General features: G+C 44.5%; 1 protein-coding gene across 7 annotated transcripts in view; it reads right to left on the minus strand.

Moving 5' to 3' along the window:
* The window catches only part of PPFIA3 (PTPRF interacting protein alpha 3), an 841,741-nt gene that overhangs the window by 244,585 nt on the left and 577,344 nt on the right, over positions 1-19,812 (minus strand). The window lies entirely within an intron of this gene.

Here is a 19,812-nt window from a genome sequence, read left to right on the forward strand (position 1 = left end):
CGAATGATTGTCATTGATGGACTTGGAACCACTGTTGTTCAACTGCCTTCATCACTGCAACTGTCATCCATGTAATCAGAACCAGAATCTTGCGAGGTTATAGCGTCATCTGATTCTGCAGCGACATAAGCGTCAGTTGTATGCTTTATAAAGAGGCAAGAGTTTCTGGTGATGCGGCGCCCGGGACTCTTAGCGGACACCACGGATCCTTTGATGGCGGTCACAGTGACTTGGGGTCAAAAGCAGATACTTCTTTCTGCCCTTGTGGTTGTCGCACCAGTACCACACTACCTACTTGTAAGTCGGACTCTTCGGCTCTCCTCTTCTTGTCTGCATAATCCTTCATTTTTGCCTTGCTTGCTGCAGCCTTTGCACATGCTCTCGAGTCTGAGGAGCTGGGTCCAGACATCGGCTCTGCACTCTGGGGTAGTCTAGTTTCTATCACCCGGCCAAACATTACTTCTGAATGGCAGACTCCCGTTGAACTGTGCAGAGTATTCCGATAGTCTCGTAGCAGCGTGCAATGGCCTGCATAAATGATCCTTGAAGCGTGTGCCTCAGATTGGCCATAAAACGCTTATCAGTGCCATTATCCTGTGGCCACAACTGTTAGGAAAACCCCTAGAAGTCTTTGGAAACACTGGAAGATTACCCATCCTCGGCGCACTCAGTGGAATTCAAGATGGCGCCTGTTGGATCACGTTTCCACGTTCTAACAGTGCAGGTCTAGTTCACGCACTCAGAGAATCAGCGTGATCACTCCTACTTATACTCTATCACTATGACTCTCTGCGTTGCTACTCGTTCCCGTGTATGCATGCTCCCTGTCCTTGGACCCCTGAACCTTGGTTCGTTGCTCTCCTGCAGTCCTTTCGTTCGAATTTCCTTTCCCTTCCCTCAGCTCAGCATCTGCCGCTCCTGGCCGCTTGCGGCTCTTTTCTCCGCTCGGCTTTTGCCGTGCTAGCTGTTCGCGGCTCTTTTCTTCCCTCGGCGTCTGCCAACCCTGGCCGCTCACGGCTTCTTTTCTCCACACGGCTTGCCGTGCTAGCTGCTCGTAGCTCTTTTTTTTCTGCTCGGCATCTGCCGCCCCTAGCCCTTCTCGGCCCCTTTCCTCCGATCCGGCGTCTGCCACTACTGTGCTCGCAGCTTCTATCCTCCACTCGGCTTCTGTCTTGCAAGCCTCTCTCTGCTCCTTTTCTCCTTCCGCCATCGGCCTCACTTACCCACGGCTCCTCTCCTCCTTCTGCCTCTTTGAACCTTTCTCCTCTTCTACCTCTGGAGTCTCGTCTCCCGGGTGTCAGTTCTCTTCTCCTGGCATTGTTTAGTGCCTCCTCAGCAACTTACCTAGGATTACTCGTATTCCGCATCCAGTCTCCAAACTGATCAGCAAGTTTACTACTGTCTACTTTCTTCATTGATCCTGTGGACTACCATTCTACACAGTCGGAACCTGTCTGATTCTGGGTTTTCTTCCCCACGAGGGTTTCCCAGGGGGTGGCCCCCTGGGTGCACAGAGTACTACTTACGGTCTCTGGACTCCCGGGGGACGCCTCTCTCCTCTACAGATCTTCCGATAAAACCCGAAGATTCGTGAGTACCATTCCTGGCATAAGAAAAACTGTGGTGTTGAAAGAGATTGTAAGAACAACAGGGTATATTTCCGGTGTTGAAACCCTACATATTCCGCAAACATTGCAAACTCATGTCCACTGAAAGGTGGGCCATTGTCCGACTTTACTGTTGTCGGAATGCCACAGTCAGCAAATATTTTGTCAAGTGCTGCCGGGACAGCTGCATGTGCTGCTGTTAAATGAACCACAAGCATTTCTGGAAATCGAGACATTTCATCCATGGCTAACAAAACATATTTGCCATTGGTGAGCGGTCCAAACATGTCGACTGCCACTCCATCGCACACTTCAAGCGGCATAGGCGTCATTTTCAGTGGTTCAGAAAATGTACGTGGAGCAAAGGCCTTGCAAATGACACAGGCTTCAAGGGTGCACTATTATGTCGTTTGGTAGAAACAACCCCACAGTGTCCTGTATGAGCTAGACTGATCACCTGATCTTCCAATGACTCCGGGATGACAATTCAGTTCTCCTTGAGTAGGAGTCCTTGAGGAGTGACTGAGAGCACATCTTTTATTAAATTAAATGTCTTCAACAGCTTGTGCTCTTCTTCCGATAGGCAGTCGTCACTTTGGCGTGCTGCATGCCATCTTCCTGATGTTAACCTGTCCTTAACTTGTATCAGCACCCAACCTTGATGCATTTCTTTTATGATTTCAGGTACAGTGAAATATTTTGGGAGCGCACTTTCCACAATATAGTTGATGTATTAATCTGCCTTGGTCGACTGTGTTTCCTCTTTCGCAGCCAACAGATATCTAGACAGGAAGTCTGCTGGGTTGTTTTTTCCAGGCCGTGCATAATGTGAAACAAGTATTCCTGTAGTCGAAGCCCCTGCGTGCAGTTTGCGGAGGCATCTTGGTATTTGGCTAGCCATGTATGGTTGTGAGAGCCTGTTGGTCATTGATGATATTGAATATTTTCCTATATAGAAATAAAATATAATTTTCACAAGCCCAGACTATTGCGAGGCTTTCCTTCTCGGGATGAGAATAAGCACATTCGCTTGTTGATAAACTTCAGCTAGCATATGCCACAATCCTGCAGTGTTAGGAAGATGTAACGCTCACCTGGTTCCCACGGAGGCGCTGGTCTGGTCTGGGTTGCTGTGGCCTCTTCAAGCGAGATGTGCAGAATTCGGACCACCGATTGAACAGGACCCCCAAATCTTGCTTGTCTGGCCCGTAGGAATATCCTTCTGCAGATGAGAAAGGGGATTAACTGTCTGTTGAATAATGTGCTTGCTCCCACCTTTCCCCCTTCGTTCTCCTCTGACTTCCTCCAAAACCCCTGGTTTAAGCTCACCTTATGGTTTGGAAGGATGAACTCTCCATCCTGCTTCTGGTGCAGGGGCGCGCGTTCGTCCAGTTACTTCACTGGTTTTCAGAATGGCGCTGGTAAATCCACTTGACTTTACTGAGCGATACACTGTAAGTATGAAGATGCAAAAATTCAAGTGTGAGCCTCCTTTTATGTTGTCTTTTTCTGTCCTTTATTGCAGGTGCAGAACAAAGGCGATGCGTTGAGGGGTTAAATTGCCGGGGGAAAATCAGGTGAGTTAGTGATGAGGGCGACCCCTCTAAATGTCTTTATAATTCCCCAGTAATGTCTTTTGTCCTTTCCCCATAGGGGCCGGGGTGCGGTACCTGCCAGAGATGTGGCGCCGACCCGAGATGTGGAATGGCTCACCAAGAATAGCTAGTAAGTAATATGGCTGAAAATCCGGCTTTCCTCTTGTGTTCCCTTGCTCACCTTTTGTCTCTTCTTCTTCTCTCCCTTAATTGCGGTGCAGAGATGTGGCGACCGGCACTGAGAGCCACGATGGAGCCGGGCGGCGTCTCGGGAACAGGTGAGTGAAGCGCAGCGCTGCAGCGAGCAACGTGGTGCTTTTAAATGCAAGTCTTCCTTCAGGAATGCTGGCATGAAGATTCCGGATGCAGGTAAGAAGGTTGAAATAGTTCTTGGTTTTCACCTTTCTCTTCTCTTATTCCCTTACAGGTGTTCCAGGTTCGAGGCGGGCATGGCTGGAGTCCAGGTGCAGGAGCAGACACGGTGAGCGTTCAGCTGCTGGGATGCAGAACAACGCGAAGCACGTGTGGCTGTCCGGGTGTGGCTTAAATAGCCTTGGAAGAAGTTCCAGGTGAGTATTCTTCCACAGCCCCACCCAAGTAACAAAATAGTTCCTTCAGAAAAATAGTCCCTCCTAAGCCTCATTTGGCTTGGTTCTTCATGCAGCATGGTCTGCATCAGGTGAGTGTGCAGCATGGTCTGCTTCAGGTAAGTGCACCAAACACTTCCCCTTATGAGTCTGGCGCCTATGGCGCCAGGACTGATGTCCAACATGAGCCTGGCGCCGTTGAGAGTCCCTATAAAGGGCCGCTGGGCTTTTACCTGGGGGCGTGATGCCTGCTCCCGGGGGTGCTGGGCCTGGCCTGGTGCTCCGGGGATAGGCATCATGACAGAAGAGCCTGGCTTCAATTGTGCCAAGATGGCACACCTACCAAGAGGCCTTGTGTCCACATTTAGTTCCGTTTCTAAAATCATTGTATGCCATACAGGAAGCTGATGCTTTACGTGATTTTATGTCCTTGAATGCATCCTCACATTCCGTTGACCACGTGAATTCTTGCCCCTTTCCAGTGAGCAACCGTAGTGGAGTACTGACTGACGCAAAGTCTTGTATATATCTTGTGCAATAACTGGCCATGCCCAGAAATGATTGCACTGCTGATGTTGATGTAGGTGTCAGCATGCCAATGTGAGCTTGCACTTTGTCCGGGTCAGGTTGTAGGCCTTCACATGAAAATATATGCTCAAAGAACTTCAGTGTGGATTTGCTAAACACGCATTTGGCCGCATTTAGTGTCAGATCGGCAACTTCCAGAGCAATGCACACTGGACGTAATGTTTGTTTGTTTGTGCATTTATATAGTGCTAAGAACCCTCAGGCACCTGAGCGCTGCTTAGACCCACGGTGTGTGGTGCTCATTTATCGACCTCGGAAGGATGAAAGGCTGAGTTTGGCCCTGCCAGGATTCGAACCTGCATTAGCAGGCTCTGCACGGATGTCAAAGCGAGCGCTCTACTCGCTGTGCTATCGGAACGGCTAATGTGTCGTCATGTGAATCATGTGTTGCCCCAAATGTGTTGAGACGTGGTATGTTCCGAATTATTTTGAAAAATGCCAGCGGCCGATGAGACAAGACATTTCTATCGAAATAATCACAGATGTTTTGTGAAAGTAGTAATGTAGCAAGATTGAGGGTGTAGTTACAATTGATGATACCCTTTGTTAAGACCCAATTTGGAGATTTTTTTTATTTTTGAACCATGTAGAAGATGCATCGTGTCAGTCATTCTTGGGGACAAGCGTCTCTCTTTCATTAGCCAGATTAGATGCTCTCATGTCCAAGCAAATTCAGATTTTATCCCCATTTTCATTTTCGGATACAGTGACAATGGCGGAGACCCTTGGAGTGGGTCCTACAGCATGTTCAATAATGTCTTGATTTAGCAATGCCTGGAATTCATCTTCAACTTGCTTCTGAATATTTAGGGGAATTCCATGATAGTGCTGTGCCACCTGCTTGACGTCAGGATTGATGTGCAACTTGATCGGCTTCCCATTTAATTTTCCCAATCCTGTGAATAATGACGGAAACATCTTGACTACCATGTCTTTGGAATATGTGGTGTAGGCTGCCATTATTTGATACATTATGTGGACCAGCCCCATTTGCATGGCTGACTTGAAGCTGAGGAAGCTGCCTCCTGGGACTTCTCCTTTTACAACATATGACCACTTGTGCAGACTTGTGTTTGTATGCACAGTGGCTTGTCAGACCCATAAGGATATATGTCTATGTCAGCTGGCTGCAGTGCTCTGTTATCTTTGAGCCCTCGATATGTGTCCTCATTTAGCACATTCACTGTGGCACTGGTGTCGATGAGAAACACTCATGCATCACTGTTTACTTGGAGCAATAAAGTCGGACTATATTCCACTGCTGTCTTGTTCCCGATGCTGTGTACATTCCCCCATTTGCGATCACAACTTGATGAGGCATCAGAGTCGTCTTGATATCGGGGAGAGGCTGCTACATATCTTAGTTTTTGACATGTTGACCTCCTGCTCGGCTCTTCTTGAGTGGGCACTCTCTGGTATTCCTCTTTCCTTTCAGCCTGTCTTCAGATTTGTTGTGGGGCGTCTTCGTGGGGAGTCTTCCTGCCTGACAGTTGGAGACCTCCATTTCCTGGATGTAGGGCCATCAGTCGCCATTTTGTAACTCATGTGGTTTGCCGATTGTTGGACGTATTTGATGTTTTTGCACAGAAATTGGAAATTATGCTCACCTCCACAGCCATCACAAAAGTGCCCAAGTGCCCAATCGCTGGACGGGGCCCGACATGAAGAAAATTGTATCCGCAGCAGTAGCATTTACGTGGTTCACTGTTGGTTGGCTTCTCTGATGATCTCATTTGGCACACAATAAATCTTGTATTCAGTAGCTGTAGTCTACTGAATACAAGATTTTTATGTTGCCTAAGGACTCTGTCTGCATAGAGAGTGCCATGTCGGATCTTGCGAGCATCAGTATTTCTTCCAGAGGCTGGGTCTTTTGCAGCAGTCGTTTCCCAAACTCAGCCAACTCGCATCATTTAACTGTGATTTTAGTGCTTCCTCCGTAGAAGAATTTTCAAAATCACAATGTTTACTTTTGCGTAATCTCATGACAAATGTGTCCAGTGTCTCACCTTTTTCCTGGGTGGAGGTGTGAAAGATATGTCTCTCATAATCTACATTTTTTAGTGGAGCAAAATAGGCATTCAATGAGTCAATTCCTTGGAATGTGTTTGTCGCACTGTCAGGCATCTCAAACATGATGTCTCGTACAATAGGTCCTAGGGAGTGCATTAATATTCCTCTTAGACGTTCTTCCCTGACACCAGTGGCGTCAATGTAGATATTGAGTTCATTTAGCCATCTGCTCCAGCGTGGTGCCGGCTACTGGTGTCTGATATGTCAAAGGGTGGGACGGCCTGTAGTTGGAGGGACTCATGCCCTCTCTCTTCCTTCTGTGGGAGACCAGATGATGATGATGATGATGTGGACAGGGGTGGCTGTGGAACTATGGTCTTTATACTCCGATATTATGGAGGTGCACTATTGCCTGACCCCAGTGGAATGTAGCTGCAGTAATGCAAGTCAATTATGGCCACCGACAGGTGTTTCTGTCCATACACTTGTTTGTTGACTATGGACCTATTGCCCAAGGAAAATCACTTTCCCTGGCTTAACACAGATGATCTGGGCTGCCAACCCCAGATCATGTATCACAGATGGTAAAACGCTGTCCTTGCTTCTTCTGCCAGATGATTGCTAAATGATGCAAGGCGTGTCTTCCTTCTCGTGTCTGCCGCTTTGAGCAACATTTGCAATGGAGCCTAGCAGCAGGCCGTGTATGGCGAAGTCTCTGCGGTGCCTGGATGCACTCTTCACCCTTTCCAGCTCCTGGCGCAGAGCGAAACCGACAGTGTGTGCCCGGCAAGCCAGGGACTGAGGAGCGGAGGCCTCGCGATCCACGTGGAGTAGTTACTCACTCATCGCCAATGTTATGTACTCAATCACAGAAAATGTCATACTAATAGGTACTTCAATAAGGCGCGAAACACAGAGCTCTTCAATGTACGGCTCTTTACTATAATTATAGGCACGAACTGCAGTGACTCTGCGGCAAACTTGAACACTCACATCGACATGAGACAGGGGAGAGGGATTGCACAGACATAGAAAAGGGACATTACAAACATGAACCCTGAGAAGATGTAACTCGCCATTGGCACAGTGCAGATTCACTTTATATAAATACAGAACCGGTCATGGCAGGAGTTCAAGGACAGCCAGAATGCAGACTGTGGAGGGACAGAGAAGAGGGAAGAAATATCTAGATTATCAAGGGACAGTGGGAGGACGGCATGCTGATAGGAGAGAGAACGCACATGACTGCAGTGCTAAGGCAAGAAGAGCATGGGTAGCCTCTGGAAGAGAGTGAAGGGGCAGCAAGACTGCAGTATGAGCGGGGCAAGGGATGAAGAGAAGGAACTGCTACATGGGAAGGGCGAGACGATTGCAAAGTGTCGCAAACTTTGTTAAATGCAAATACACTGAACAGCTCGCCCGCCAACACGTCCTTAAAAATGTAATTTTAAACTGTAAAAACTATGTACATTCGATGCCTACTGTAGCTTTTGTTTCATACAGTTACTCTATGAAAGTATTTGTCTACTTTTATATAGAGAAACAATTAGCTGTGGTTCCTAGGAAACATGCTCCAGCAAAACCAACACATCTTGGCTTTAGTACAGGCATTAGATAGGCATTTGCCAGGCACTGCCTTCATATTCCCATGAAGACTATTTTCCAGCGGTTTCCACATTATTGTCCCGGGAGGATAGCTGGATAGCCCAGCTGCAAAGTGTTCGCCTTGGAAGCAAGACGACACGAAGCAACACAGGTTCGATCCCCGGGTCTCCGCTTAGACACCTCTGGGTATTTAAGCACGTTATAAATACGCAACTAAGACAAAAAACAATTACCCAACTAACATACAATTCCTGTAACAGCGCCTCGATGCCCGCGGGCTGTGTGAGCACTTTATATATATGTATGCCCCGGTAGTACCACCAGTTATTTATTGCCATGATATGCCCAATGGCACATTATATGCAGGTATTGCTATCATAATCTATGCCATGCCCTCATATACACTAGTACCAACAACATCAACAGTCATTGCCATTGAACGTCAGGTGCTAATACTGCTTTAACAAGAATGGTGCATCCCAATGCGCACTTTGTGCTGTAAAAGGACCATCATCGTTTTATACTGCATAGACCTCAATTGCTCAACAAGAGGTTCGCTCAATACATCACACCAGACATAAATCAGTACAAGGGTGATCACTGTTTACCAAATGAGAATGGGGCAGATAGCTTCCTAGGCTGAAACATGCTAGGAGAGAAGATAGACAACCATCTACTCTTTTGTAGACACCCTAAGATATTGGTATTCCCCCCGGTAAACTGCTTTATGAGAAGTCAGCAGAGGCCCACCCTAGCCTCAAAATTGCCTGTAGGGCCTCTTGTAATCCAGGCAGTATTACCCTGGAGGACTTTCCCCAAAAGGCCATACTGGTGGGACCCATGCACTATACAAAGATGAAAACCACCATCAAACAAAAAGAATCCTAGGACAAGAATTTTTATGATAAAACAACCTTGATCCTCTAGAGGTGAAAACACTCTTTATTGGACCAAGACAAACACTCAGAATGTGAGACATAAAGCAGCGACCAGGCACTATCCTTCAGACAGAAGCAAATGTACACATCTATTTACAGCACTGGGCTCCTATTATGTCCACTTGCCACCGACTGTCCAGAGCAAACTGTGGGTTGCACAACAGTTTAGGCAGTTGGTGCATGAACCCACTGACCTATTCTGCTTGCTTTAATTTCCGGACCCGCTAGTGCCAAATTGCCTCCTTACGACAGCAGAAAGCTTGGAGACAATCCAGTAGCACACAAGTACCCAGATAGAACATGTGGGAGGAATTTCAAAGATTTCTGGTAGTTTTGGTGTGCCAAAACCACTAGCATACAGAGTGCTCCAAAACAAGAAATCCTCTATGCCAGGGCTGTCGGTCAACAGAGGCATCATTTGAGACCGAGAGACCAACAAAGAATGCAAATCCTCCCAAATACCTTACTTGGTCTACAGGTGTACCCTTGATTTGGCTTTGCCAGTGCAATGGCCTTTTTGGTTCTATACCATTTTCATTAATTAATTTTGTTTTACCACCACTGTGTTGCTTCATTTAGACAGGCATATAGACAGGGGCTAGGCCTAAAATTGTTTTAGTAAAAAAGGTGCACATTTTGTGGGAAGAGTGATGGAGGTCATGGCATTGTTGGTGGCTGAAAAGTAATTCCCTGGGTTGTTAACAATATACTACATAATTATCATTAAAGCTTTCTGTAAATGAGGGTGCTTTAGCACCAGAGTAACATGGCTCAACATATGGTTTGCCGTCAAGATAGCTCTGTGTGTTGAGTGCCTGCGGAAGAAATGTGTGTGTATCCTGCATGTCAGGTTTGGATTCCATTGGGGACAGCTCTGCGATTCTTGCTTACAAGGTCCAATCACTGAGTACCATTTACATTTGGTATTATGATCTATTAAAGTGCATGGAAAAAACAGACTAGCTCAACACGGGGAGATGTGCAAAAAATACAGACATTAAAAGACAGACATTAGTGTTTCAAAATAGTCTACAATCACTGTAAATGAGCTACAGCAACCAGGATGCACATGGTATTCCATGTTTTAGTACATCTTCAAAACTGGAATACTTTCAAAATACATACAATCCACCTTTTTAGAACCCAAACTATTTTGTTTTTATAGTATTTTTTTAAATATGGTGGATACAACTTGTTCAGTTGCTTATTGACAGCACAATTTATACTTTATGAAAAATATGTCAATAATGGACACTTTCAAAATTCCCAATCACCCATTATCGACCAAATCATTGACCCTACAATGTAATTTCATACCCCTACACAAGCAATACAACAGCCAAAAGTATTGGCTTTGCCAAAGCTGGTTTTCCCATTTCACTGCAGTAAGCAATTTGTCCCTGTATTTGTTTGGGACAGGAGCATTTAAGCTTTGGGAAATTTAAATACATTTTAGAAAAGTCCGTACAAATTAAATTAAGCATCCAGACCGACGAAATGGCCATAAATACGTTAAGTCTTCGCATGATCATTTACATTTTGGAGAAGCAATCAAAAGCAAATGCATTTCTTCTGAGAGCTGTTCATAACTCAGCAAAGAAAACAAGAAGAAATGACACATTATTCTGCCCCACTTCTGCAGCTGACAAGTTTGGAACAAATCAATTAAATGTGCCTATAGGGGGAGATAATAGAAGAGAGAATTCCTGCCACACAACTTCCTTTAGAAAGTTACATGTGCAAAGCCTAAATGATAGCAATAAAGGGCCTTTGGAAGGTGCTGCACACATCATATTGTGATGTTGGCCAGCAAAGTCTGTTCGGCACAAGTCTGGAGAAGGTGGGGACATGGCCAGAGCATTGGCATATATATATGTTTCCCTCAACAAATGTCAAAAAACCTCACTCCATACTCCATATTATTAGTTGTGGCTCGTTAAGTGGAGCTAAAGTGTCATCATCAGACCAAAAACAAAAAATTGAAATAAGAACCAGGCAGCCCTATATAATCGTAGAAATAGACACCTGTCACTTTAAGGCAAACAGGTTACACCAGTATCCATCATGCAGCACAGTGCCAGGAAAAGACTGACTAGATTTTATGGATCCTTCTTTTCTGGATTCACTTAGAGGTGAGCGTGTTTATGAATTTAATGAGTTATGATGTAGAATTACAAAACGGGGAACCTGGAAATCCAAGCCCACGTTTGCAAGGCTTTGCTGTCTGGGTTTTGAGACATTAATATTGGGAAATGATGCTACCTTAGATCTACTCACTCAAAGCCAAAAGAAGTGGTTATTTAGGGGAGCCATGATGGGGAAAAAAAATCATCCTTAGGAATTGGAAATCCGACATTTCTTTAAAAAAAGAGGACTGGTTGAAAGAAATGCTTGATCTGGCGGATATGGAAAAATGTATATATAGGAAACAAGGCAAGAATGGGTTGTTTATGAAAATTTGGGGCAAATTTCTGCCATTGTATTGAATCTGAAAATTTCATATTATATGATGTGTACCTGGCATCTGTAAGGGGAGGTATTTATGTGTTTGTAATTATATGTAATTATGTATATAGTTTTTGCTACGAATTTCTTTGTTATTTCATGTTTTGTTGTTATAAGTAAAATGAAAATAAAACATGAAAAAAAAAATGAAAAAAAAAGGATACGAGGGAGACACCCAGGTAGGGAAAGCATCTCTTCGCAACCTTTTACAATCTTTACAGTGACCCTAAAATACTTTTATCCTTTACCCTGTTCTCCGCCTGAATGTGGAACGCGCTTGCTCTTTTACTTCACGTTTCTTAATATTAATGAAGAACTCCTTAAACGAGAAAGGAAAATTATTCTTAGTTAGAATCGTTGAGAGAAGAGCAGCAGTAGACACTGTAGCTCTCCTCCTCTAGAGTATCTCAGGGTTTCCCAGGCGTGACTTAAGAGTTGATAATAACGTGACAGAAGCTACTTCTACTACCATTAAAAATGGGGTGCTTAGAGGCTGTTAGGAATTTTTAATTGTGGCCTTCCTCCCAAAGACATCTATGGGACCCCCTTTATTTTTGCTTTGTTTAGACTTCTGCCCTGATTTTTGGGAGGGAAGTAAAGCCCTTTAGCTACACTCTCTTGACTTTTTGCTCACTCTTATGGGGAAACTGATCAATCCCTAGGACTATCAGTACTGAGAGACGGTCTCTCTTCATGAATGTCTTGTATTGGAACTGCCCTGCTCATCTATTGTAAGCTATCAAATCTCTGTATGAATGTACAACGGGCCAAATCCGACTAAACGCTCAGGCCATTTGTCCAAACCTATCAACACATTTAGTCGCCTGAAGCAAGAATGTCCGTTGGCGCCGATCTTATTTAATCTGTTTCTCTCGGATGTGGCGAATTACTTGGATAAGACTAAATCTTTTCCCCCAAAGATTGGTGACAAAGTTCTGTCAAGAATGCTTTTCGCTGATGATTTAGTCTTGATTGACAAAACACCTATCGGTCTACAGAGAAGTCTTAAGGCGCTAAATGAATATATGTCTGACAATGGGCTAAATCTGAATACATCCAAAACGAGCATTATGATCATGGGCCTGAAGCCCTTGTGTAGAGTCTCAGCTTTCAAATGGTTTCTGAATGGCACCCCTTTGAAGAAAACAAATGAGGTTACTTACTTGGGGACATTGATCAACAATAGCCGAACTGACCTACCTCACCAAGTGCAATTGAAAATAAAAATGAGGATCTTAGCTAGCCAAGCTAGACTGATAAAAAAAATAATTGGGAAAATTCTCTTTGAGGCCTACCATTACCTTCTACAACCAGAACGTAACCGCCATATTGTTGTACGGAGCGGAAGGCTTTCTTTCTACTCCCTGGGAGATATCGGCAACACTAGAGGGATCATTCTGGAGGAAAGTTTTAAGATTACCTAATCTTACCTTGACTGTGATTATTAGATTTGAACTGGGTCTGATCTCCCTCCATGCTCGTACGGTGTGGAAAACCTTGGCTCTATTTCGGAAGTGTGTGCTACCGAACCCAGCCAGACCATTTCAGGTGCTAAATGGAACCTTAAATAAGGGGAACAAAAATCTACTGACCCAATGGAAAGAAACAAAAATGATGGGCATTCTACTGAACTATATGTGATGAAATGTCCCAACTGGCGAATTTGTTCGCAATTCATGCGTTTCAGACTGAATCTTTATCCGACTTAACAATTGCAAACATCACCCTAAAGTAAAATGATGTTAGGATACTTTGTATCATATCTTTTTCTGTAATGGCTTTTGGTTACTTTTACAATGTGACTTGGATGAGCTAGTGGCAGCGGACATTTTTCAACTGTGTTTTATACTTTTTCCTCGTGCACTTTTGCATTTACTGCAAAGGGCTACTAAAAGGTAGCTCACAACCTAAAATGGCCGTGCCACAAAGCTTTTGCTTGTCGTTTGGCCATATTGCCTGAATGTCTGTTGCTGGGCAGATGTTGTGGCAAGTGGCTATCAATTATCGGTCAGCCACGGACAGTTTGAATGGTGCAGATCCTTACCATTGGAGGACCTGGGTGAGCTCCCAGTCCAGATCTTGAATAAAAGTAGGACTCCAGTAGCAATTTTTGACATCACTGTTGGAGCTTAGTCCTCTATGGAGAAGAGCATCCAGTTGACCCCTGCAATTGACCAGCACTAACTCCAATGAATTCTCAATGGAGCCCTGTGTAGTATCCTATATGTTATGAATGATGTCTGTGTGAGTGCAGGGGCTCTGCAGAATTCTCTAGTGGAGCTTGGAGTGTTGGGGGGACCCGGAAGTTCCACAACTGATGGTTGGGAACTGGGAGCTGGGTAGGGAACCAGGGTCGAGGCCTATGTCTATCTCTCCTACTTAATACCTATGCCATGGAACCTAAGACGTAAATAAAGCTTGTGATAGCCGTGCGTCGGAAAGTCAAAAGGAAATTAAAGCTTGCATGAAGCTGCAGCAGACTGCCTGGAGGATTGTGAAGGGTGAGGTACTTTTGATTCTTTTAACTTTTACTGCGGCAGTGAAGAAGAATATGGCACTCTTGATGGAGATTCCCAGTCATCAGGAACAGCTGAAGTTCTATTTTTTTTTGGAGCGGAGCACCGCGTTTGTGGTCAAAGATAATTCAAGCGTTTTATTTTATCTGACTAATATTGGAGTCCTGGCATTTAGTGAAGTCGGATATTGACACATGTTGTAAAGGTGATTATGGCGACATGATTTGTTAAATCATTTTTATAAACGTTTTGTCAGTTACTGGCACTATTGCATTTTATGAGGACATTGACACCGACTGTGTGCCGATATGGCAAGAACCTTAAGACTATGATAATGTTTTTGTTACACATGTTCTGAAGCTATTGCTGAACGTTTCATTGTGATGAGTAAAATGGAGGTGCATGGAGGCTATACAATGAAGTTGCATGGGTTCTTTAGTGCAGCGTAAGTTGTAGGGATAACTGGAGATACAATAATAATTTTGAAAACAGCAATTTTTAAGTGGACTCCACATCATTTATGGAGTTTCTATTGTATTCTTCAAAGATGCAGATTTTTTTTTCTCTTGCTGATATTTGCAGAGAACTAAACGGAGAACATGGAGGTTATTTAAATGGAATTAAATTACAGTCCACAGAATTCTGGAAGTTAATTATGCAGAAATGCGTTAATATTATAGGAAATGCACATGATGTGTTTGGAAAACATTGATCATTTTTAAGCTTAATATGAAGTGCATATTGGGAAATGGGCAAGTGTAGTTGTATGTATGTGAGAAGTAACACATGTATTCTGTAGTGGTGTGCACGTAGTTGTTTCACGTTAATGGAGGTCGAAGTGTGTTTGGGTACACATTTGTAGGGGAGTTATTGCGAATTGGGAATTGCATGCATGCAATGGGGTTAGGCTTATACACACTGGCCAGGTGTATTTGCAGTAGTATGAAAACCTTCAGGTGGAACCCCAAGTTTTTTTTTAGTTTTTTTTTTTAAAGGAGGTTGGACACAGTAGAGTGTTCCAGTAATGTTGACCTTAGGGTATGGGCACAATTTGTAGGTTGTGGTGAATTTTCAACACAGTTGTATGAAAAAGGAAGGGAATAGAGATATAGAGATTCATTCTCAAAAGTTTTAGTTTTTGTCTGTGTCTGCGTTGAAGGTTACTGCACGACAATTTTCCTTTTTGTTGAGATTGGGGTTGATTTTTAGGAACTATGTTTTTTTCATAAGTTTTTCTGTGATTCCAGGTGGTGCATGCGGGAGGAGGTATTTTGTTTGTCATTGCATGCCAGTTTAAATTTTGGTTTTGAATTGTAGTGCAGGGCACACAGTTGTAGACAGTGGTTGTTTAGTAGTGAAGTTGTGGACTGTACACTGGTATGGGTTACTGGATTTAGTTCAGTTTAAATTTATCAATATTTTAAATTCTGAATTTTCAGGTCACACCATTGATTTTACCATCGGCGTGGTGTGTCTGAGTTTTGGGTTTTTGCAAATTGTGGAATTTGCACTGCACTACTGTTTTTTATATATATGCCCTGATTTGAGAAAGGCACCTTCCCGAAACACGTGTCATTTTAAAGGGCCACTTAAAATTAAACTCACTTATCACCAACCTTTTCTGGATGCAGTTTTTATCCTTTCTGGCACAGTAATAGGGTGTGATCAAAGCACTTTTTTCTTCGAGTCTAACAAACGGAGTAGAGGAACTCAAAGTCTCCGTTCTCTGACACACCAATGTGACAGTGTAACCTTGCAACTAAACAGGTCGCGGAGGTCACCAGGTGATATCAACCAAAAAGTTCCTTCCACACCTTTTCTTTTGTGGTTGCGTTTTTGTTTTTGTGATCTTTGTATTGTGTTTCACTTTCCTAGATTTTTCATTCTTTTTCATGTTCTCTTTAGAGGAGAGGGTATGAGGCATGGTTGTTGTTTGTAAATGTTGCGAGTATAGAACTATTGTTATATTTGTTTGGCATGTTTAGGACAAAGGTGATGGCCTTTGTGTAAGTTTTCAAGATTCGTGGCTACACTATTTTGGCAGGTGAGTTAGCCTCTGTGGGGCGTTTTTGGTTTGTGCTCAGGCGTGGAGACCTGAGGCCAGGGGTGGCAGTCTTCGCGGAAGGTGTTTTGTGTAGGAGGGTTGTTTGTAGTTTTGGTTTTTTTTGTCTATTGAGGCAAGGTTTGTGCTTGGTGGTGGCGGCACCGAGACCTTGGTGTGGCAGGCCATGGTGGAAGGAGTAGTTGTAATTTTGTGGTTTAGTCCTAGCAGGGTTGTGAGGTTGTTGCGTTTTCTTGTGATTGTTAAAGGGGGAGGATGTGTAGTATCCTATATGTTATGAATGATGTCTGTGTGAGTGCAGGGGCTCTGCAGAATTCTTTGGTGGAGCTTGGAGTGTTGGGGGCACCTGGAAGTTCCACAACTCACGGTTGGAAACTTGGAGCTGGGCAGGGAACCAGGGTGGAGGCTTGCAGATCATCTCTCCTACTTTCTTATCTACACTATGTAACCAAGAGACAAAGTATGTTTCCTTTTATACTCACCTGGGTCAGCCTGGTTCCTACATCACTGGCCCAGGCACAACTTGCAGGAGGCAAGATACATCACTCTGCTCCTCTGCTTGATCGCAAGAAGACCGTCAGCAGCGCTCCGACCCATGGACTGGTGGAAACAACCAGTCTCGACCGCTGCTCAAGGATCCATGCCTTTCGAGCCTTGGGCAGTGTCCCAGGCCAATCCGGCCGACTGACCATCTCTCTCCTGGGCTACCTCGCTTTAGCTATCGCCATTCCGAGTGCATCCTTAGAATTTGGAGGATCTTCAACTTGTGCAACAGGACACCTGTGCCTCCATTTTTCAACTTCCTTGCATCAACGGAAGCTATGGAGGACGTGCTTCTTTGTTTGTCATGGAAGATCACCTATCACACCCTGACCATGGTGACTCCCATTACAACTCATCTTCACATCCTAGAGGTGTCCGGAGGTCGCCTGGTCCACAGAGGTCTTCTCCTTTTCTTTGTGTGGGTGTTCAGCTGGACGTTGTCTGGAACAGATTCCTAATCACCGGGACTGACCGAAACTAAACCCCGCTCCCCAAAATGTCCTCTGCACCTGCAACCCCTGGCCCTTCCTCAACCGGACCAAGCACAGAAGACTGTGCCCCCAACGGATTATGGAATGTGAGCAGTGGTCTCTGGAGAAATCTGAATCAGGGGGGTGAGTTAACATAATAAATCAAAATTAGAAGGGTGGACTCAAGTCAGTCTTGTTATCAATGTTGTTATTACTGTAATTCGATTAAAGCTGTTGTTAAGCCAACGTCTATCACCAAAGGAAGCAACAAGCTCACCTTGACATATCGAAGAATCCAATATGGGAAGAACAAATGCGGCCGTGAAAGTTCCCCTGTAACAGCCCTGGTCTCTCCGACCCAGGATGGGAAGACCCAGGGGAGAGGACAGGACCGCCAGGGAAACCCTCTTAAGGGAAGAAAACCCTGGTTGAGTCTTGAGTCTCGTGGATCAGGAGGATGCTGAAGCTGAAGAGTCTCTGAGATGTGATAGTGCAAGGATGTCACACGGGAGGCTTCTTCTAGATGCACGAGAGGAGAAAACAGGAGAATGTCAGAGAAGGGAAAGAAGGTGGACAGTCTAGTAGGGAGTGGAAGAGAAATCCTCTCACCATCGAAGGAAAAATGTCAGAAGTAGAATATCCGGAACTGGAACTCAGAAGGATAGCAGATGAGCGGCAGGGGCTCTGTAAAGAACAGACAGGTAAGTGCCCTAGCCAGGAACGAAGGGAGGAACTCAAAAGGGGCTGAACTTACTCTATCAGAAGCCTGGGAGAAAGCAAAGCCGGGGATAAATCTCTCGAATAGGCGGGAAAGAAACAGGCTTGCCGGGTTGGTCTGAATGCGAAGGAAACAGGGGTTGAATGGGACGACTGGTGACAATCTCTGAGAAGTAAGAAGGAACAGGGTTAGAATGGATGAAAGGATGGATTTAAAGTATCTAGCAAAGTAAGTAGAAAGATTCTGAAACGAACTCACGGAGCGCCATTAGCAGAAGCGACGCGAAGAACCGTCAGCTTTGAGTCTGGATAAAGGATCACGCGAGTGGTCGGTAGCGTCTCGGAGAGACGTGAAAAGACTGGACCGCTGCAGTCAGCTTGAAGATCACAACGGGCATCCGTCTTGGAACTACTATTCCGAAGGGTTCCGCACAAGCGGGTACGGGCCCACAAAGACCATCTACGGAAATGTGTAACAAGTCTCTTCTTTGCAGTATTCAGGAGGAATTGACAACCTACTCTCCATATATTCTGGAGTGGCGGTATACATGAATAAGATTACCCCATTTTAGGACATACCACTGGTAAACATCTCTTGACTTACCTGAAACTTGGTCGCAACATTCGGAAGAAAAGAAGAGTGATGAAAGAGCACGACTCTCTTTTAAAAATCAGAAAACATCTATCCAAATATGCTTCCAGGAGTTCACCCTCAATCAGTGCTGATGTAACGGCTGACAAATAGGGTGTCTCCCATGTTACTATTGGAAGCGTTGCCAAGTCGATTGGCTCAAAAGGTGTGTGCATCAAAAAATACAGAGGTAGGTTTATGTCCCACACAGAGGGGAGGCACAAGTTTCAGGAAGCCTTTAAAAAGGTTGAAACAGAAAAACATCTTCCGAATTCCAATTTGTGCCTATTGCTGGCAGTGATGTACACCAGGAGTCCATCTTCATGCCAGATGCCACCAAGTCAGATATGAAGGACAGCCCTGGTTCAAAACTACTTCCTAGAAGTTTAAGACAGTTCGTCAGCATTGCAAGTGACCCCAGGACCTGTTAGAGCTGGCCAATCATGTTACCACTCAAGGAACACACTCCTTGTTTTTATAGGAGGGTTATGCCCCAGGCAGAAATTACTGAGTAGGTACCCACGCAGAGCAAAGAGGATTCTTTCCTGGTTGTGCGTCAATCTGATACCATCAAACAAAAGTAGGGTCATTTTTGACAACTTGGACACCTCCAATGGTGCAGGAACCAGACAGACAAACTGTGCAAAAAGCATGATCGTCATTCCTAAAATTCTCAAGTACCTGTAGGAAGGGGTTAAAAAATTTGATTGACAAAAAAAAAAATAGGGGAAATAAAAATGTCCTCCACAAAAAAGATCTGCACAGGCAACATCAAGTGAAAGTGACAGTGAAATACCACTTTGAAAAACAAATACTTTAAAAGTTCTGATCAGTGCTCAGAGATTCTTACTTCACAGACCAGAAATAGGAATGGAAGATCAGCTGTCGGCACACTGCATGACGGGGCACTAGGGCAGTCTGGCTGTCTTAATGGGATAGATCATTTTTTCTGGTCAAAACACATTTCCTTTTCCATGTTTTTCTGTAAGAAGCATTTTAACACTGCAAACAGTCCAAATTGACAGAGGCACAAAGTCTGTAAACTGGCCCACAAAACCAGCACAGCCTGTCGGACCGGCCCTTTGAGTATTGCCATGTAAGCCAGTTCAAGCCGGAATGAGAGATAGAAAGAATGAGGTGGACACTGAGGGAAGAGAGGACCATCGTCTGAGAAGTGAGAGAGGAATGGGGCAGCATGGATACAGGACCGAGGGGAGGGCAGCAGAGACTTTGTGTAGAGTGAGAAAATGAAACAAAGTGCAAAAGGGACTAATACAGGGGTGAAAGCATGAGTGCAAGGACTGTGGGGGATACAATATTTGATGATATCCGCTCAGGAGTATTTAATTTTATGAACTTTAAAGGTTACAACATTGCACATATCTCCATTAATTATGAAAGCACATTGTTTTTATTTCCAAATTCGAAACTGACC

This window comes from Ambystoma mexicanum, chromosome 1p (genome assembly GCF_040938575.1).
Source record: "Ambystoma mexicanum isolate Mex_15411 chromosome 1p, UKY_AmexF1_1, whole genome shotgun sequence".
In the NCBI taxonomy this organism is placed as follows: Eukaryota; Metazoa; Chordata; class Amphibia; order Caudata; family Ambystomatidae; genus Ambystoma; species Ambystoma mexicanum.